Source organism: Camelus bactrianus, chromosome 25, assembly GCF_048773025.1.
Source record: "Camelus bactrianus isolate YW-2024 breed Bactrian camel chromosome 25, ASM4877302v1, whole genome shotgun sequence".
Taxonomy (NCBI): Eukaryota; Metazoa; Chordata; class Mammalia; order Artiodactyla; family Camelidae; genus Camelus; species Camelus bactrianus.
Genome location: NC_133563.1, coordinates 29,738,179 through 29,755,189, shown reverse-complemented (window position 1 = coordinate 29,755,189; position 17,011 = coordinate 29,738,179). Strand labels below are relative to the sequence as shown.

At 47.0% G+C, this 17,011-nt stretch overlaps 2 long non-coding RNA genes and 1 other non-coding gene across 6 annotated transcripts in view; 2 read left to right on the top strand and 1 right to left on the bottom strand.

Annotated features, from left to right (window-relative positions):
• Positions 1-10,516, top strand: part of LOC141575040 (uncharacterized) — a 29,018-nt gene extending 18,502 nt beyond the window's left edge. The window contains exons 2-3 of the long non-coding RNA XR_012502284.1: positions 4,423-4,576; positions 4,694-10,516. This is a non-coding gene — a long non-coding RNA (uncharacterized LOC141575040). The remainder of the gene's footprint in view (positions 1-4,422; positions 4,577-4,693) is intronic.
• On the bottom strand, positions 5,589-5,660 carry TRNAA-UGC (transfer RNA alanine (anticodon UGC)). Its single transcript has one exon. It is a non-coding gene; the product is annotated as a tRNA-Ser (tRNA).
• A 2,614-nt stretch (positions 10,517-13,130) lies between the features above and the next one.
• Positions 13,131-17,011, top strand: part of LOC141575039 (uncharacterized) — a 553,420-nt gene continuing 549,539 nt past the window's right edge. For all 4 annotated transcript variants that reach the window (XR_012502283.1, XR_012502282.1, XR_012502281.1 and 1 more), the window contains exon 1: positions 13,131-13,403. This is a non-coding gene — a long non-coding RNA (uncharacterized LOC141575039). The remainder of the gene's footprint in view (positions 13,404-17,011) is intronic.

The following is a 17,011-nucleotide window of genomic DNA, read 5'->3' as shown; positions in this document are numbered from 1 at the left end:
CCAACCACTCCACCCCTGAGGGCCCTTCACACTCCTCCACGCGGTAGCCTCACACTCAGTGATGAAGCCAGAGTCACCTCCTCTATGCAACGGCTCTTGACTCTCTCAGGAAAATGGAATTGCTCCTTCTTTTGGGTTCCCCTGCATGCTGACCACTGGGCAGTGGGAGTCACCCCCCAAAAGAGATGATCAGAATCTTAAGGCCCTTGATCACATGAGGAACAGTCAGAAAATAACAGAATGGGACAAAGACCAAATGAGGTATGGAATGGGAAATAGGGGAGGGAAACAAAGATTTCAAAGCCAAAAGGTCACCTCACATCCATCAGAATGGCCATCATTAAAAAGTCCACAAACGATAAATGCTGGAGAGGGTGTGGAGAAAAGGGAACCCTCCTACACTGCTGGTGGGAATGCAGTTTGGTACAGCCATTATGGAAATTCCTTAAAAAACTAAAAATAGACCTACCCTATGATCCAGCAATCCCACTCCTGGGCATATATCCAGAGGAAACTCTAATTCAAAAAGATACATGCACCCCAATGTTCATAATGGCACTGTTTACAATAGCCAGGACATGGAAACAACCTAAATGTCCATCGACAGATGACTGAATAAAGAAGATGTGGTATATTTATACAATAGAATACCACTCAGCTATAAAAATGATTAAAATAACACCATTTGCAGCAACATGGATGGACTGGGATATTATCATTCTAAGTGAAGTAAGCCAGAAGGAGAAAGAAAAATACCATACAATAACACTCATATGTGGAATGTAAAAAAAAAAGACACAAACAAACTTATTTACAAAACAGATACAGACTCACAGACATAGAAAACAAACTTACAGTGGTTTCCAGTGGGGGAAGGGGGTGGGAAGGGATAAATTGAGAGTTCGAGATTTGCAGGTACTAACTACTGTATATAAAATAGATAAACAACAAGGTCCTACTGTGCAGCACAGGGAACTATAATCAATAGCTTGTAATAACCTATATTGAAAAAGAATATGGAAGGGAATATATATGTATATTAAAAGAAAAACCAGAGGGGATGGCGGTGAAACCTAATTTAGAATGAAGACTTAGGTGCCAAAAAAGTTTTGTGTGATTTATCTCATGTAGTCTTCACAATCATCATTAAGAATCTATATTTTCAGATTAGGAAGGTGAAGTTCAAAGAACTGGGAGTAACTTGCCCCAAATGACAGAGCCACTTGGTGTCAGAGCCACTTTTGTGAGTCTGCACCCCGTGCTTCCCTGTGGGGGAACTCTGCTCCCTGACTTGGCTCTGGAGGGAGCGCTTTTTAAGTCAAGAATGTATTTCCCCTGGGGCACCCACAGAACCCAGCAGAGCAGACCCAGCATTCATTTGCTAATGGGTTGCATCCAAAGGAAGCCGCTTCATCACAAACCCTGTAAAACCCCTGGGGCCCAGAAGGATGTGAAAACCAGCTCAGTGGGGCGAGAGTGGGCGCCTGCAGCTGGCGCCCAGGCTTCCTTCTCCGACCGATCCAGTGCCCAGCTTGGAAGAGAGAGCAGAGGAACAGGGTCCAGAAGCAAGACCACCTCCTGGTCTTACCAGAGTCACTCCTGGCAAATGATGTGGGTTCCCGGAACTCTAGGCTCATCTGCTCTCAAGTGCAAGAATCAGTAAACCCATCCAAGTATGTCCACAGACACACACACGCACACGTCCACACTGAGTTCCAAGAAGGAAAGACAACAACAAAACCAGGAACAACGGATGAGTGTGTTGGGAGGAGGGGCCTGCGCTGGTTTGTGGAGGATGGGCCAGGAAGGCCTCTCTGAAGTGGGGACATCACGGATGAGACGTGAAGGTTGAATAGGAGCTCTCCAAAGAGTGGGGGTGGGGGTGGGGGTTCCAAGCAAAATTCACTCTCAGGTAGGTGTTGGTTCAGTCCCACTCGAGGGAGCCCAGTTCTGGGACTACCTTTACTAAGAGCATTTCGAAGCATGGATTCCAAAAGGAATGTCAGTCAGGCTCGCGGCCACAGGCAAGCTGGAAGCAGAGGTTTTCAAGTCACTGCAGGGGGAGAGTGCGTTAATACAACTGATGTCCAGGTCCCCTGGGGGTCCAGGGAGAGGGAGGTCTCCTGTGCAGGAGCTGCCGATAACAAAGGGACTTCTGTTCTCGCTGCCTGCCCCCTACTCTGGCCCAGAGGCACCGCCGTTCACTTGACTCCTCCTTCTGCTGCGTCTGTGTGAAGACCCCCGCTCCCGGCTACTTCAATGGCAGGAGGCGGCTGGGAACAGCTGGGAACTGTTGTTAGCTTCTGGCAACGTCCCTGAATTTCTTCCTTGTGGATCTTGTGCCCCTGAACTGCTGGGGGCCCCTGACTCGACCCGAAGTTGAACTTAGCTGAAGGGTCCAGGGCTAGGAGCTGCCTCCACGTCAACCCCGATAGCAGCATGAAATTGCACAATCTTTCTGAGAACGCCGAGGCCGCCTTGCGCGCCATTCCTGGGATGGGAAGACTATCAGAAGCCACACAGTCTGCAAATCCATTCATGTTTTCCAAGGGCGGGATGGTGCCTGAGAGAGCAACTCGATAAGACGCTCGCTTTTGTTCACAAACACCCGGAGGGGGTCCCCTGTGAGATAGCAACGCTCCTGGTGGGGACGAGGCGGAGGAGGGTGGCTTCAGATAAGAGGCCTGTGGAGGAGAATGGCTGTTTTCAAGGGTGGAGGTGCAAAACATCCGTTAATGGGTTTGCCAAGGGTGAACTTTTCATTCACAGAATCGGAGAATGGGGAGTTGCAGCCATTCTAGTCTTTTGAAACCCTTCTTTTTAACCACAAGGAAAAAGAGTCCAAGAGAGGAGAAGCAACTTCTTTGAGGTCACACAGCAAGTCAGATATCAAGTTCTGTGTAGCATTTGGAGCCTCTGACATGGAATACACTGTTTTCCCCCTCTGAACAGTGTACCATGTAACCCCTGCGCCCCAAAACTTCATCTTTCTCTCCTGTTATCTCAATACACGTTTATTTATTCATTAACTAACCCATCCATCAATTCATGCATTCCTTTATGTGTTCTTATCCACATTTATTAAGAACATAAAGGTGTATAAGACAGCACCTCAGAGAGTGGATAACTGGGCAGACACCCACGAGTACAGGGCAGCGGTCCCAGCCAAGCGGCGTGAAGAGGCAGAGGGGGACTGTCGTGGAGAAAATGCAGCAGGTTCCGTGGGGAAGGTGGCTTTTGAGCTGTGTCTTAAAGGAGGAAAAGGATTGCATTTGTTGAAGAAGGAAGCAACGGCCTTAGTGCTTTACCCCTGGAGACAGCATGACGGGTGGATTGAAGATATGAAAAGCTGGCCCTGAAGAGGTGCGTTACAACAGGCCATTCACCCTGCGAGCCAGCAGTACAGGCTTTGTGTCTTTAGGGGCCAGCCTTGGTGTTGGGCACCATCAGGGCCCTTTCTCAAGCAACTTGCCATGCGGTGAGGGAAACACCAAGTGAGCCGAGTGTGGCTATGGGAGGCGGAACCCGCAGGGAACTGGGGCTTGTGGGCCCGGGGTTCTCACCTCGCCCTGCCATCTGCCTGCCTGGATGTCAGTGCCTTGATCTCCTCACCTGTGAACTGGTGACACGTGACCTGCCTTCCTCTCCTCGTGAAAAAGAGGCGGCAGGGTCCAGTTTGGAGCCTGTTCCTTAGTAGTTGTGTGACCACGAGAAGGTACGGAGTCACGCCGGGGCTCAGTCCCTTACCGGTAACATAAACGGTCGATGAGCACATATTTCATATTTGGATGTATCTGCATATATTTTATGCATTCCTGACATACCTTTTTCTTAGCTTTTCCCAATATTTCTAGGTTATGTGGTTCATCTGTGAGTTTTTTCAAATGGTTGTGAGTCTCCAAAAATTTTCCAATATAATTATTGAAAAAAAATTCCTTGCATAAATGGACTTGCCCAGTTCAAACCCATGATGTTCAAGGGTCAACTGTATATGAAATTTCCTTGTCATAGGACAAGCCCCTGTGGATGCTGGGGGCACCTCCCGGGGAAGTCTACGAAGAGTCTGGAGGCTCTTGGGACTGCGTCTGTGGCCGCTCCTCCCGTCCTGTCTTTCTCCTTGGAGTAAGTCACTGGACAGGCCTTCGTCTGGGCCAGTGAATCCTTTCCCAGGGGCACACAGAAGGGGACAGGCAGGAACATGGCGACAGACTGTCCTTGACTTTCCAGGGCAGAAGGAGTTTCAGACGTTCTGCTTCATTCCTCTTGGGAGGACCTCTTTGCCTGTGTTGTGGGTCAGAAAATGCATCCAGCATTGGTTGGACTCAGCCACAACCAGCATCAACTGTTTTCTTCAAATCGTCCAGCAGATACGTTTGATGCTTCCTTTTCCTGTCTCCTCATGCTCCTCTTCTATATTTCCAGGCTCCCCGCAGCCTCCCGTTTTGCATCCTGCGTCTAGCCCGGCTGGCCCTCCTTTCTTCCTGCTGGTCCTCCCCGCAGCAGAGAGATCCTTTCTGCTCTGATCTCAGGATTGTTACGGAAGCGGAAGATGCAGAGGACTCCAAGAGGCAAACAGGTGGCTGCCCCTTTCCTGTCTGGACTTTGCTCTTGCGGAGGGGTCTTCTCTGCTCTCATGCTGTTTTCTTTTTATTAGGGCTATTATTTCATTATAATTTCAATTATTTCTCTGCAGAAGGGTGAAGTGCAAACACTTGCCACGTGAGGCCATGCCCACAGTGAAGCCAGCCCTTCTCATCCTGTTCACAGCAAAGACTTCCAACTATAACGTGATGACTAAGAGCATGGACTTCCAGTGCAGACTGTGTTCAAATCCTACCCCTGCCGCGTACCAGCTGTGTGATCTGAGACAAGTTACTTAACCTCTCTGTGCCTCTATAGTCTCATCCCTATGTTGGGAATGCTGCTGCTTCATACCTCACGGGGTTATTGTGAGAGTTAAATGAGATGATATGATGTTACCCATTCTAGAAATGGCTAAGTCCTTCTTTGTTAATGGCCTCAAGTGTGCTTTTGACTTTCCTATCTCTGATGTCAGGTGCTCCCCTCACCTGCCTGGAATGAGTGCTCCTTCCTTTTGCCTGGATCCAAATCCTCCTTGTTGTTTAAAGTGGAGGAAACTCCGGAAGAGGGCTGGCTGGACTCAGACCCTCACTCCCGCTCTGGTTCCATAGCTGAGGTACGTAGGATTCAGTTATATGTGTACATTTTTTCAGATTATTTTCCATTATAGGCTATTATAAGGTATTGACTACACTTCCCTGTGCTCTACAGTAAATCCTTGTTGCATATCTGTTTTATGTATGGTGACTTCCATCTCTTACTCCTGTACTCCTAATTTGTCCCTCCCTCCCCTTTTCCCTTTGGTAACCACAAGTTTGTTTTCTATGTCTGTGAGTCTGTTCTGTTTTGTATATAGATTCATTCTTTTTTTTTTTTTAAGATTCCACATATAAGTTATATGAGATAATATTTATCTTTCTCTGTCTGACTTACTCCACTTAGTATGATAACCTCTAGGTCTGTCCATGTGTTTTTTTTTTTTCTCCTTCTTCTCTATTCCCTCCTAATGGAGGCACTGGGAATTGAACCCAGGACCTTGTGCACTCAAAGCACATGCTCTACCATTGAGCTATGTCTCCCACCTCGCTGCAAATGGCAATATTTTATTCTTTTTATGGCTGGCTAATATTCCATTCCATCCCACGCAACATCTTCCTAGACCAAGATGGGCACCCTAATTTCACTGCACTATTTACAGTAGCCAAGACATGGAAGTGGAGATATTTATACAGACCTCGTGGAGTTCTTGAAAGTAAAATCCTTAGACTCTGGCTGGTAGTTGGTGCTTAATCAATGATGGATATTATTAAGCCAAGTCTTGCCAGGCCTTCCTGCCTGAACCGCCCCTCTGAGCTCTTCTAGTAATTACTGAGTCCACTGTTTAGAATCTGGTTAGCCACTGGCCATGTAGTATTTTGTATCACCTGTTTTTCTTTCTTCTTTTTTTTTTTTTTTTCTGCTTGGAACTATTACTGGAAACTTACGGCCACTTAGCTTTTCAAACACACCTAGCGTCCCCCTCACTGCAGTAGGGGCTCCTTGAGGAAAAACCCTGCACAGACATTTCTAACTTGACCAGTGTTTGCTGAGCAATCCCTCTGTTCCAGGAGCCTGCGCCGGGCTCGAATTTTCCAACACCTCTTTGTCTTTCCATGGTGGTACCTCGGCCTGGTGCAGCCACGGCTTCAAGGTCCCAGCTCTCTCATAAGTTTTGTTTTTTGCATCTTTACCTTTGTGTGGGACACTCTCCTTCCCCGCTGCGCCACTGACAGCTGACACCAGCCCCCGGGGCCAGAGCTGTGCCTGAGCAGATAAGGACTCATTCTTAGAACCAGCTTGGCGATCGTTGGGTGCCTTTTTCGCCTCGCTTTCTTCTCCATGAAAGCATGAGCCTTGTAACTGTGTTCCAAGAAACATTTCAACGGTCCTGCGCCCTGGACGTGGCCTCACCTGAGATAAGGACTGGGTGTCAGCTTGGAGGAAGGAAAAAGTTACAGCAGAGAGGAAGATCTGATCAGCAGGAAGATTTCCCAGCCTGGGACACCACCTCCCACAGCAACAGCCTGGAGACCGGGCTGCCCGGTCCAAGACCACGGCCGCCTCCAGAGGAGGGGCTGCTGGCACTGCCCGGGCATCCTCTCTCATCCCAGGCAGGCACCTCCTGACAGGTGTGGGGCTCTTGTACCCGGAAAGAAGCACGGGGGCCAATGATGACAGCTCTCTGAGGCCTTAGCTATGGAGTCAGGTGGCCGAGGCCGTGGCTGCTGCAGCAGACGGGCCGTGGATGAAGTGTGACCCAGGCCCGCCACTCAGGCTCTTCGGACCTGTTTCCTGCCTAGAAAGTAAATGTGTGGTATCAGTGGTTTAAGCATTTATTTGCTTTTTTTAAACATCAGAATGGTTTAAAGGTTTTTTCCAAACAAGAATCGAATGCATATTCCAAGTTTATAAAACAGACAAAAAGAGCAGCTCTTTCCTGTCGTTCACTGGGCAGGAATCCATTCACGTGCCAGGTCACTAACACTCACTCCTCCTGCAGATCTCACGGCGGGCTTCTGTGTTTTGTTGATTCAGGGGGGTTCTGTCTGAAGGCAGGAGGAAGTAAAAGATAAAATTTACAAGCCCTTTCAAGCTCTAGGATTTTAGGAAAAATCTAATCACCTTTTACACCAGCCGTTGTAAGCACATATTGTAACTGCGAGGGCAGCACAAAATAGAGGACAGTCACGCTCTTTACTGAGATTAGAGCAAGGAACACCGCTGACACCTCGATGGAAGGATGGAAGTTAGACAAAAGTCCCTTTATGATGTCGTGGGATCTACTTCATGCGACTGGGGCCTGAGATTGACTTCTCAGAGGAGAGTTTGGGAATTCGGAGGACTGTGGGTTGCAGGGGGCAGGAATTAGGGTGACGAAACATTTTGACATAAGGAAGACTTTCCAGAAGTTAGGGCTGTAAAACCTTGTTAACTTGGGAACGTGGGCCGGCCTTGCAACCAACAAAACGAAGGCCAGATCTGCAACGCTCCTCTGTCGATCTGATGGTCTTTCTGCCTGGCGGCGGTGAGAAGGCTCTATCTATGCAGCTTGTTTAGAGTTTGTGCTTTGGAGTCAGACCGAACCTGGTAAAGTTCCTACCAGTTGTTGACTTTATACAGGTTACTTAACCATTCCAGGTTCCTTGGCTGTAATGGTGATACAGGTACCCTTTCCTGAGGTTGAATGTGACATCAGATGGGTTGAGGCACGCAAAACACTTAGCACAGGGCTCAGCACGCAGTGAGCATTTGAAGGTTCTGACATGTGTCCGCGAAGCTCTGTCAGCCCCGTTGCTGCGATGCAGCCAGTTTGGAAAAACTCCAGTTTGGGACAGGAGAGTTCTGGTGCGATTAAAGGACAAATGCTTTCTGTGTTTCAAAAGGAAGGCAAGTGGAAATTTGGCATTTTTTTAAAAAATCGAAAACCTTAAGTCAAGGCAAGGCTTGGGGGAGCACCAGAAAGTCATTCTCGTCTGTGATTGTGGGTCTCGGGCAAGGAGTAGGAATGCTCCTGCTCCCCCGACTTCCTTCTGCTGCTCTGGTGACTGCCCACAGACAGGCCAGCTCCCAGTCATCCAAAACACCACTCAGAAGGCAGGAATTTGCAGTCTGTTCCAAGCTGGAAGTGACTTTCCTGTGATGGGGCCGCACCGCTCTGTGACTCTGTAACTCATTCTGCTAGTCCTGGCAGCTCTCCAAATTCCTGGGACGTGATCAATTGACCCAGTGACTTCAGGTCAGATTCAGGAGAACACTGTATCTGGAACCTGGTGTGAGAGCTCCCAGCATGCGGAAAAACCCAAGACCTGTGTTTCTCTATGATTTTCCGTATTCTTTTCAGGCAGCTTTTTTTTTTTTAATTAAAAAATTTATTTTTTAAGGGAAGGAATCTAGAACCCTCAAAATCTACAGAAATTAAGTTTAGGTTAAAATAAATCAGAGGTGTAACTCAGTGTCTGAGGAGGTAAGTGTACATCTTCATTTTTTGGAAACCCAAATCAAAGGAAATGAACTGAATTGCCTTCACTGCGTTTTTGTGAGCATGTTTGGAGCATTCGTCGCTCTAAAAGTGCAAATCCCAATGCTGGCTTCCAGTGCTAGCTGGGCTCATAACTCAGTGTGAAACTGAACAAAGCTCCCAACTTCTCCGAAAGTCAGTTTCCCTATTTCTAAAATTAGCTGGCTTCAGAGTTTCCTTCCCTATTTAAAATTCTTTAATGTATTTTCAAGTGTTAGGTGAATTTACTGTTGATCAACCCATTACAGAAATGGTCAGTTCTCTTATGTTTGCAAAGTACTTCATTGTTTCATTTGTTGTTTAGAAGCTTGCGAGCTTGGCAGGGTGGTTGTGTTACCCCAGCATGTAGATTAGGAGACTGAGGCTCAGGTCAGTTGAGTGTCAAGGTCAGGACTTTTTGGCTGGTGAATGGAGGAGGTGAGACAAACCCCAGATCTCCTGATATCTAGTCCAGAGTTTTTCCCAGTCTTGACTTGTACGCTGTTGACGGAGCAAGAAGCCATGTATAACTATGGCTGGTCTCTGCTGGAGGCAGAATCCTGCTCACCTTGTTCTTTTGAAGAATGGTCCTCAGCCACCTTGGGGGGCTCTTATGCTCTCATTTGGAGTCCAGTTTATCATCATACCTGTTACATGTTGACAATGGAGATTTCCTGGCAACCTAAATGTCCACTGACAGATGAGTGGATAAAGAAGTTGTGAGAAATATATATATATATATATATATATATATATATATATATATATATATATGTTTATATACAGTGGGATACTACTAAGCCATGAAAAAGAATGAAATGATGTCATTTGCAGCAACACAAATGGACCTGGAGATTGTCATACTAACTAAGTCAGAAAGAGAAAGAAAACTGCCATATATCATTTGTATGTGGAATCCAAAAAAAAAAAAAGGACACAAATGAACTTATTTACAAAACAGGGACAGACTTACAGACATAGAAAACAAACTTATGGTTACTAGGGGGAAAGATGGGGAGGGTTAAATTGGGAGTTTGGGATTTGTAGTTACTAACTACTATATATAAAATAGGTAAACAACAAGGTTCTACTGTATAGCACGGGGAACTATATTCAATACCTTGTAATGGCCTATAATGAAAAAGAATATGGAAAGGAATATATATATATATATATGTAAATGAATCACTATGCTGTACACCAGAAATAAACATAACATTGTAAATCGACTATGCTTCAATTTAAAAAAGGAGGTTTCCAAGGTGAGTCTTATAATCAGGCATGCAAAGGCAACACGGGAATGTTAGATGGAGTCTAGGTTGGAAACCAGGCAGATGGACATCTGTCATCTCCTTTCCACCGTTAACTGGCTACTCCTTTACCTTCATTTTTACATCTTTAAAGTGGGTGATGTGATATCCAGTGTTTAGGGTACTCGGACATGAGTTCTGTTGCTTTCTTCATCTTAATCTTATTTGTAAATGGAATATTTGATGGAATATCTGATGCCCTATAGGGACACTGAACGCTAGGAAGATGGTTGTAATATGTTGCTATGGGAAACAAATGATACAAAGTAGCATGTTTTGTATGAACTCTTCTTGCATAAAAATGTAATATGAGGTATGCAATGAACAGAGAAGGATCATCACTGTCAGGTTAGTTATGATTTTTCTGTAGGTGGTGGGACATGGGGACTCGCAGTGCTTTTCACTTCCTTTTTCTTTTCTGCTTTTTCTTCAGTATAGAAATGGACTAGATGTTAATGTGGTCATTTGTTTAAAAAATAAAGTTTCTTTGAAAGGTGTGCAGGTCAGGATTCTCTTTGGGAAAAAAACTGGAGAACCCATCTACTTCCTGGTAGTTGCTTAATAAGACCAAGTCCCCAATATGTTCAAAACAGACGCAAATTGTGTCATCCCCAGCCATTGCTAATTAACCCTCTCTTTGTTCAATTAAGACAGCCGCTGTCAGCCGCCTGTGGGTCAGTGGGATTGAGGATGCTGCCGCCAGGCGCAGTTGGGGCTGGGGCTCCACATTTGCCGCTTGCCTGTGCCAAACAGCTGTGCTCTGAGCAGGCTGCCTGGTGACACTCACCTGCAGGAAGTGTGGGTCATGAGGCTGGTCTGCAGGCTGGGGGACAGGGAGCTGACGGTTCCACTCCAACAGGTGGGCCAGCCAATCGAGAAAGGGCTGGAGCAAATGTCTGTTGCTCTTAGTAATGAGCGAGGGCGCCCCAGCTGTTGGATAAGACCGTGGGCAGGATGCTGTTGTAATCTGGCCGAGAACCCACAGTCCCTGCGCTTAGGACTTTCAACACAGAGGATCCTGAGGGGAGTTTTCCCCCAAGCTCCATAGCAGGGCTGGAGGGAGACAGAAAGAGCAAGAAAACGGCGTGCACAGACACAGAGGCATCATCTGAACACACGTGTTTGCTGCTCCGAAGTGTGTTTTTGTCACATTTCCCTCAGTCTTGTTGGGAGCAGAGAGGGCGTAACTTTCTTTGCTCTAACTGAAAAATGGCTCTGAAATTGGGGAAATGAAATAACTTTATTTTGTACTAGAATGTAAATTTTTATTTTAATGTTTGTATTTAAGTGTATCTCTTTCTGTGGTTGCCTTTTGTTTCATGGCAAGTAATGATGTTTTTCCATCTCTGAAAGTAACAGAGTCCTTTTAAAAGTGTATTGATGTAAGTAGAGAAGGGGTCACTGATAATGTTATTAAGAATACAGTTAGAACGTGGAATTGGCGAAAATCTTTAATATGTGATGCAAACCACTGAAATGTGGGCAGCAATTTTCCTCAAAGGCCTGGGAGTTGAAAGACACGGGGCCCTGCTGGCTCACCTGCTGAAGAACAGCAGTCAGCCGCTCCCAGGCTTATCTGCACATTGGGCTTACCTGGGGCGGGGGGAGGGCTTCAAGAACCACTGATGTGTGTTTCTCACTCCCAGAGATTCTGACTGAGCAGACTTGGGGGATGGCCTGGGTTTTGGAGTTTGGACAAGATCCCCAGGTGATCCTAATGTCAGGCGCATTGGGAACCCCTTCTCCTAGCAAATTCTTGGATAGCCCAGAGCCTTAGCTTCCCTACCTGCAACAGGGGGCGTGTTGAAGGTCTACTGGTCAGGATCTGCCCTGGCCTCCACGTTCATAAAAATGCAAGCCAGTACCTTCAAGTGAATGGTTCAACACTGTCTCCCTGAAAGGGCCTGCTGGACAGCATAAGACACCTGGGTTCTAGAAGGAGAAGACAGTACCAGGTCCAGAAGGAAGGAGGTGGAACAGAAAATGGGGAGGGAAGGGGTGCTTCACAGAAGCTCTTTTTTCCAAGCCAGCTTCGCGGCAAGTTCATCTTTTCATATAGGAACCCCGTGGGGGTGGGGCAGAGCGCAGACCTGAATCCAGGAGATGTGGGCCCCTGTGGGCTAGAGGTGTGACCTCAGACGAGCCACTTCACCTCTTTGGGACTCAGTTTCTCCATCTGGAAGACGAGGGGGTGGACTGATTGGTGTTTAAGTTCCTTTCCACGGTGCCTAGGGGAAACCTCTAGGCCGCCTCTACCTCCACAGTCCTGTCTTGGCTTCTTGCCAACAGGACCCCCAATGGGCCGCTAGATGGCACTAGAGACCTTTGAATGAGGATTTAGCCCGGCTAGGCCCACCTGATTTCATCTGCTCCCCCGGCAGTGTCCGGAATGCGGCCCTGGAAGGCTTTTCTGTTGCTGAGCTCACAGCTGCTGTCTGAATTTACTCACTTGTGAGCCACAAAGGGGCAAGACTTAAAGGAACAGCATTCCTTTGGTGTTCCCAGCACCCCCCCCCGCCCTCCCCACCCCAGGTCACAGCACAGTAGGACCAAGCTGTTGCTTGGAGCCCAGCTACATCGTTCCTCTCTCGCTGGGGTAAGACCTCACCTGTGCCTGATATTTGGTAAACGCTCCTTCAGTGAGGGATAAGGGAGCCTGGGTGTGCATAATAGGACTTTGAGGGTAAGAGAATCCTGGGCTATTTTAAAAGCAAAACCAGTTTCTGGGAGGGACTTAAATTTGGAATGCTATGTTCCATCTCCATGCATGGAGATGTCTTCTGCATTTCAAGAGTTCTGTTGGCGCATAGGTAGGTGATTACAAGGGAATAAACACAACGGTAGTTGAGGCCCCAAGAACAATGGCCTGGAGTATAAAACAATCTTCAGAGCAAGGACTTTTACTTAGAGAGAGAGAGAGAATGGTTTTCTGCCCAGGACCTGAGTTTTCCAAGACCTGTGGATTAATGCATCCAATGCTCCTGGAAATTAAAATAGAGGGGCTACTGGGAACGTGTATGCTAGAGGTAGTGACTGTGATGTTATCAGATTAGCCCAAGACCCCTTTCAGTCTTTGGGGGAGTTGCTGGGAGGGTAAGAGGATGGGAGACAGCCTGGGATAGACAGAGGCAGATGAAGTAAGAGCCCTGAGTGCTGGGTATTTAAGTTGTCACGAGGGACCTTGGTTGGTCTCCTTGTTATTCCCAGGGTCAGTCTGGCCTGATAAACTCTTCCAGCAGTGAAGTTTATCTAGGATATGGTTTATCTTGGAAGTGACGGGAACTTCCACAGAGCAGCCCGGGGACCGAGGAGCCTACAGCTGGGTTTTCACTTTCTCCTGCGTAATGCTGCCTCAGCTCCTCCAAGTTTATGGTGTTTATGAAGATCCGCAACAGCTGCTCCAAACCCAGCTCCCAGGAGAATCATTTCCGGGAGGACGCCGAAGACTGCATTTCAGTGTGAAGACTGGCGAGAAAGTAAGTTGAAAATCTCCTTTTCATAACATCACGGTAATAATCAGAGCTGCCGTTAATTGAATGCCTTCCGAGTGCCAGACGGCATGTTAGGGAGTTTTCACTTACTGCACTGAAATCTCGTGATAAATCTGCCAGGGTCCAATCCTTTACACCCACGTTAGCAGAGAGGAGGCTGAGAAGTTTGCACTTGGTTCCCATAGCTAGAGAGAAACAATTCTAGCCAGGGTGCCCAGCTCAGCCCAGTTTGTGCGGGACTTGGCCACTTGTAAGTCTGAAAGCCCCGTGTCCCAGTAACCACTTCGGTCCGGGGCAGCGGGGATGGTTGGTCAGCCTGATATCCAGCTCTGCTGGGCTCTCTCTGCTGTGCCACGTAGGTGCTGAGAAGTCCTGGGCTCCTCTCCACAGCCAGCAATATGTGGCTTGCCCCTCGGACCCCGCTTTGGGATGTGCCATGCTCCTTCTTACCTGTCCCTGAGTGCCTGCTCCCTCCAATGCGCAGGGTCTTGTCCCCTCCCAGCTGTTTCCTGGTCCCCTCCATTGCCGGCTGCCTCTTGTTTTCAGTCCGTCCCTTTACCGTTTATCTGTTTGGAGCTTCCCCAAAGCACCCAACCCAAACCCAAACCCTGTGAAGACGTGGACTTTTAGCTGAGCCACCTCCTGGTTATGCCCCAGGGAAAAATACCCTTCACCTCTCTGGAGCCTTTGCTTTCTCATCCAAGACCGAGATGACAACCGTAGTGACTTGGAGACACTGCCATGTGGTTCAACTTAAATGCAAGATATGAAATTGACTCTGAATGTGACAGGCACTGCCGTGTTGGCACGTTGTTACTGTCCCGACTTCCTGCTTTCCCCGCTACTTCGGGAGGGACAGTGAGCTCGAGGCAGCGTTGAGCAAGCAAGCCTGGCAGGTTTTGGGGCCTGCTGGGTGGGCTGCACATGGCTTGTGTGTCTTGGGTTTCTTCTCTGCATTTTGTAGATGTAAAACCAGGGTTTTATGAGAATCTGAGAAGTTAGCTTGCGAAATGCTCTGTCTTGTGTCTGCACTGGCTTGAAGCTGGAAAAGGAGGTTGGAACGGTGTGTTTTCAAGTCAGCCGTCTAGACCCAGTCCTGGGAGCACTGGCTTACGGTATGGTCAGTAAGTCTTTGTGGAATGAGGCAATCCATGGATGAGTGTGACACGATCCTGTTGTGGGACACAGTGTGGCGCGGCCGGTTGGTGGCATGGTGACGTGTGAGTTGGTAAAAGAATTTACCTCAAATAAAGTATGAGAATAGAATAGAGTTTATTAGGTTACGTTGCTGTCGACAACAGTGTCCACACAGACAAGAGGTGCCTGTGTGAGCCCCGAGGGCCGGTTGTTGGGGTGTTTTATAAGGTCCGGCCACAAGGTGAGTGATCAGCTTGTGTGCGAGTGTCTGATTGGTTGCAAGTGAGTAAGAGGCTTAGGGTCCGTGAAGGGCGGCGGGGTTTACGGCTCTGATAAGGTGCGCTGAACCGGCCGGCCTGAGCTGTTGTGAGATTAGGCATTGCCTAATTACCTGGGGCTATTAGTTTGTTAGGGGGAACACCCCAGTCAAGAATGTGCTTTATCGGTCGAGGGATCTCAGGCAGACACCTGAGAGCCCAGGAATGGGGGTTGTTGGACTTTGATGGACACCAGTTGGCCCAATAAACACCTGCGGGATAAGTGATGGAGAGGACAATGGAATGGGAAGCAGAATTGCTTTGTGAGGTTAAGAATACTCAGTGCAACAAACAAGCTGATTTCTCACAAACACCTTTAATCTTCCAAGAGCGAGGTGGCTCGAGAAGAAACACGTGATTTACAAAACAAATACATTGCTGTTATTTACAAAACAGAAGCAGACTCACAGATATAGAAAACAAACTTATGGTAACTAGAGGGGAAAGAAGGATGGAGGGATAAATTGAGAGTTCAGGATTTGCAGATACCATCTACTGTGTATAAAACAAACAGCAAGGTCCTACTGTAGAGCACAGGGATCTATATTCAGTACCTTATAATAGACTATAATGAAAAAGAATATGAAAAGGAATATATAAATATATAAATATATATATATAGACACACACACACACACACACATATAACTGAATCACTATGCTGTACACCAGAAATTAACGCACATTGCAAACTGACTATACTTCAATAAAAAAAGAGATAGATCGCATAAGAAGTGTAATAATTTCCCTTTTCTTCTCTAATTTTTTTCACTCTTTGCCATGGTCGTTCCTATTTACCTTGTCATCAACTAAGCACAGATATGAATCTTTTTTATTGTATCTATTTGAGAAGCATTTAAGTAGGTTACTTTTCCCCCCTCTCCAAACCGATCCAGAGCACGGCCATTTTCAATTATTTCTGTAATTTCATCTGATCTCACTGGTTACTTCTCAGTCTCCTTCGCTGGTTTCTTTCTTCCACCCACACCTCTTATGTTAGAAAGCCCAGGACTCCATACGTGGGACCTCTTTTCTCTGTCTGCCCTCCTTCCCTTGGTGATCTCATTCCACCTCTTGCCTTCAATTATTGCTTATATCCTATGATTCTCAACTTTGTATTTCTGATCCAAACCTCTCTCCTGAACTCATATATTCAGCTTCCTACAGGGCATTCTCACTTGTATTTTTAATAAACATCTCAACTCAACACGTCCCAAACTGCACTCCTGATCTATACCTCACCCACCCTTCCTCCTGATGTGCGTCCCCTGTGGTCCTCCTCATCTCAGCCGAGGGCAGCAGCCCCATCCAACCCATTGTTCAGGCCACAAACCTTGGAGACACCCTTGACTCCTCTTTGTCTCTCATCCTCACTTCAAATCTGTTGGAAACCCTTTCGTTCACCTTGAAAACACCTTATTTCCTTGTTACCAAGATACAGATAACATCACATTTTAATATCTCCAGATTAGAAATATGTCCCACGAACTGGCATCTTAAATTCAATGAGACATGTTATATCAAGGATTGGGCCATTTCTCAGTCCTCCGCTGTTAACACTTGGGTCAAGGTCACCATCATTTCTCACCTGGATGACTGTCATCATCGCTTCTGGAGTGATCCCCTGTCTCTCCCTTGACAACCCATTATCTTTTCTCAAATGATAGCTGGGTGACTCCTTTAAAGCACAAACTGGATCAAAACCTTCCAATGACTTCCTGTATCTTGCAGAAAATAAGCTGGTGTCCTCGTAGCGTCCGGCCCCTCTTTCCTCCCTGCTGTATCCTTACTCTGTTCATCCTTGACATGTGCCTCTTCACCCACACAAGCTTCACTGCTGTTCATCAAGAAATTTAGACAAGCATCCACCGTTGGGCTTTTGCAGTGACTGTTCAGACCCCTTAGGGCGCTCTTCCCTCAGCTACCTGTTTGGCTAAGCTCTTTATCTCTTCCAAGTTTTGTTCAAATCTCATCTTATCAGTGAGGCTTACTTTGACTCTCTCATTAAAGTTGCAACCCACCTCATTCCCCAGTACTTACGTCGTATTCTCTGCTGTTTTATTCCCATAGAATGGACCACTTTCTAGCATACTTTACAGTCTACTTATAAATACCTTCCTTCCTTTACCAGAATGTAAG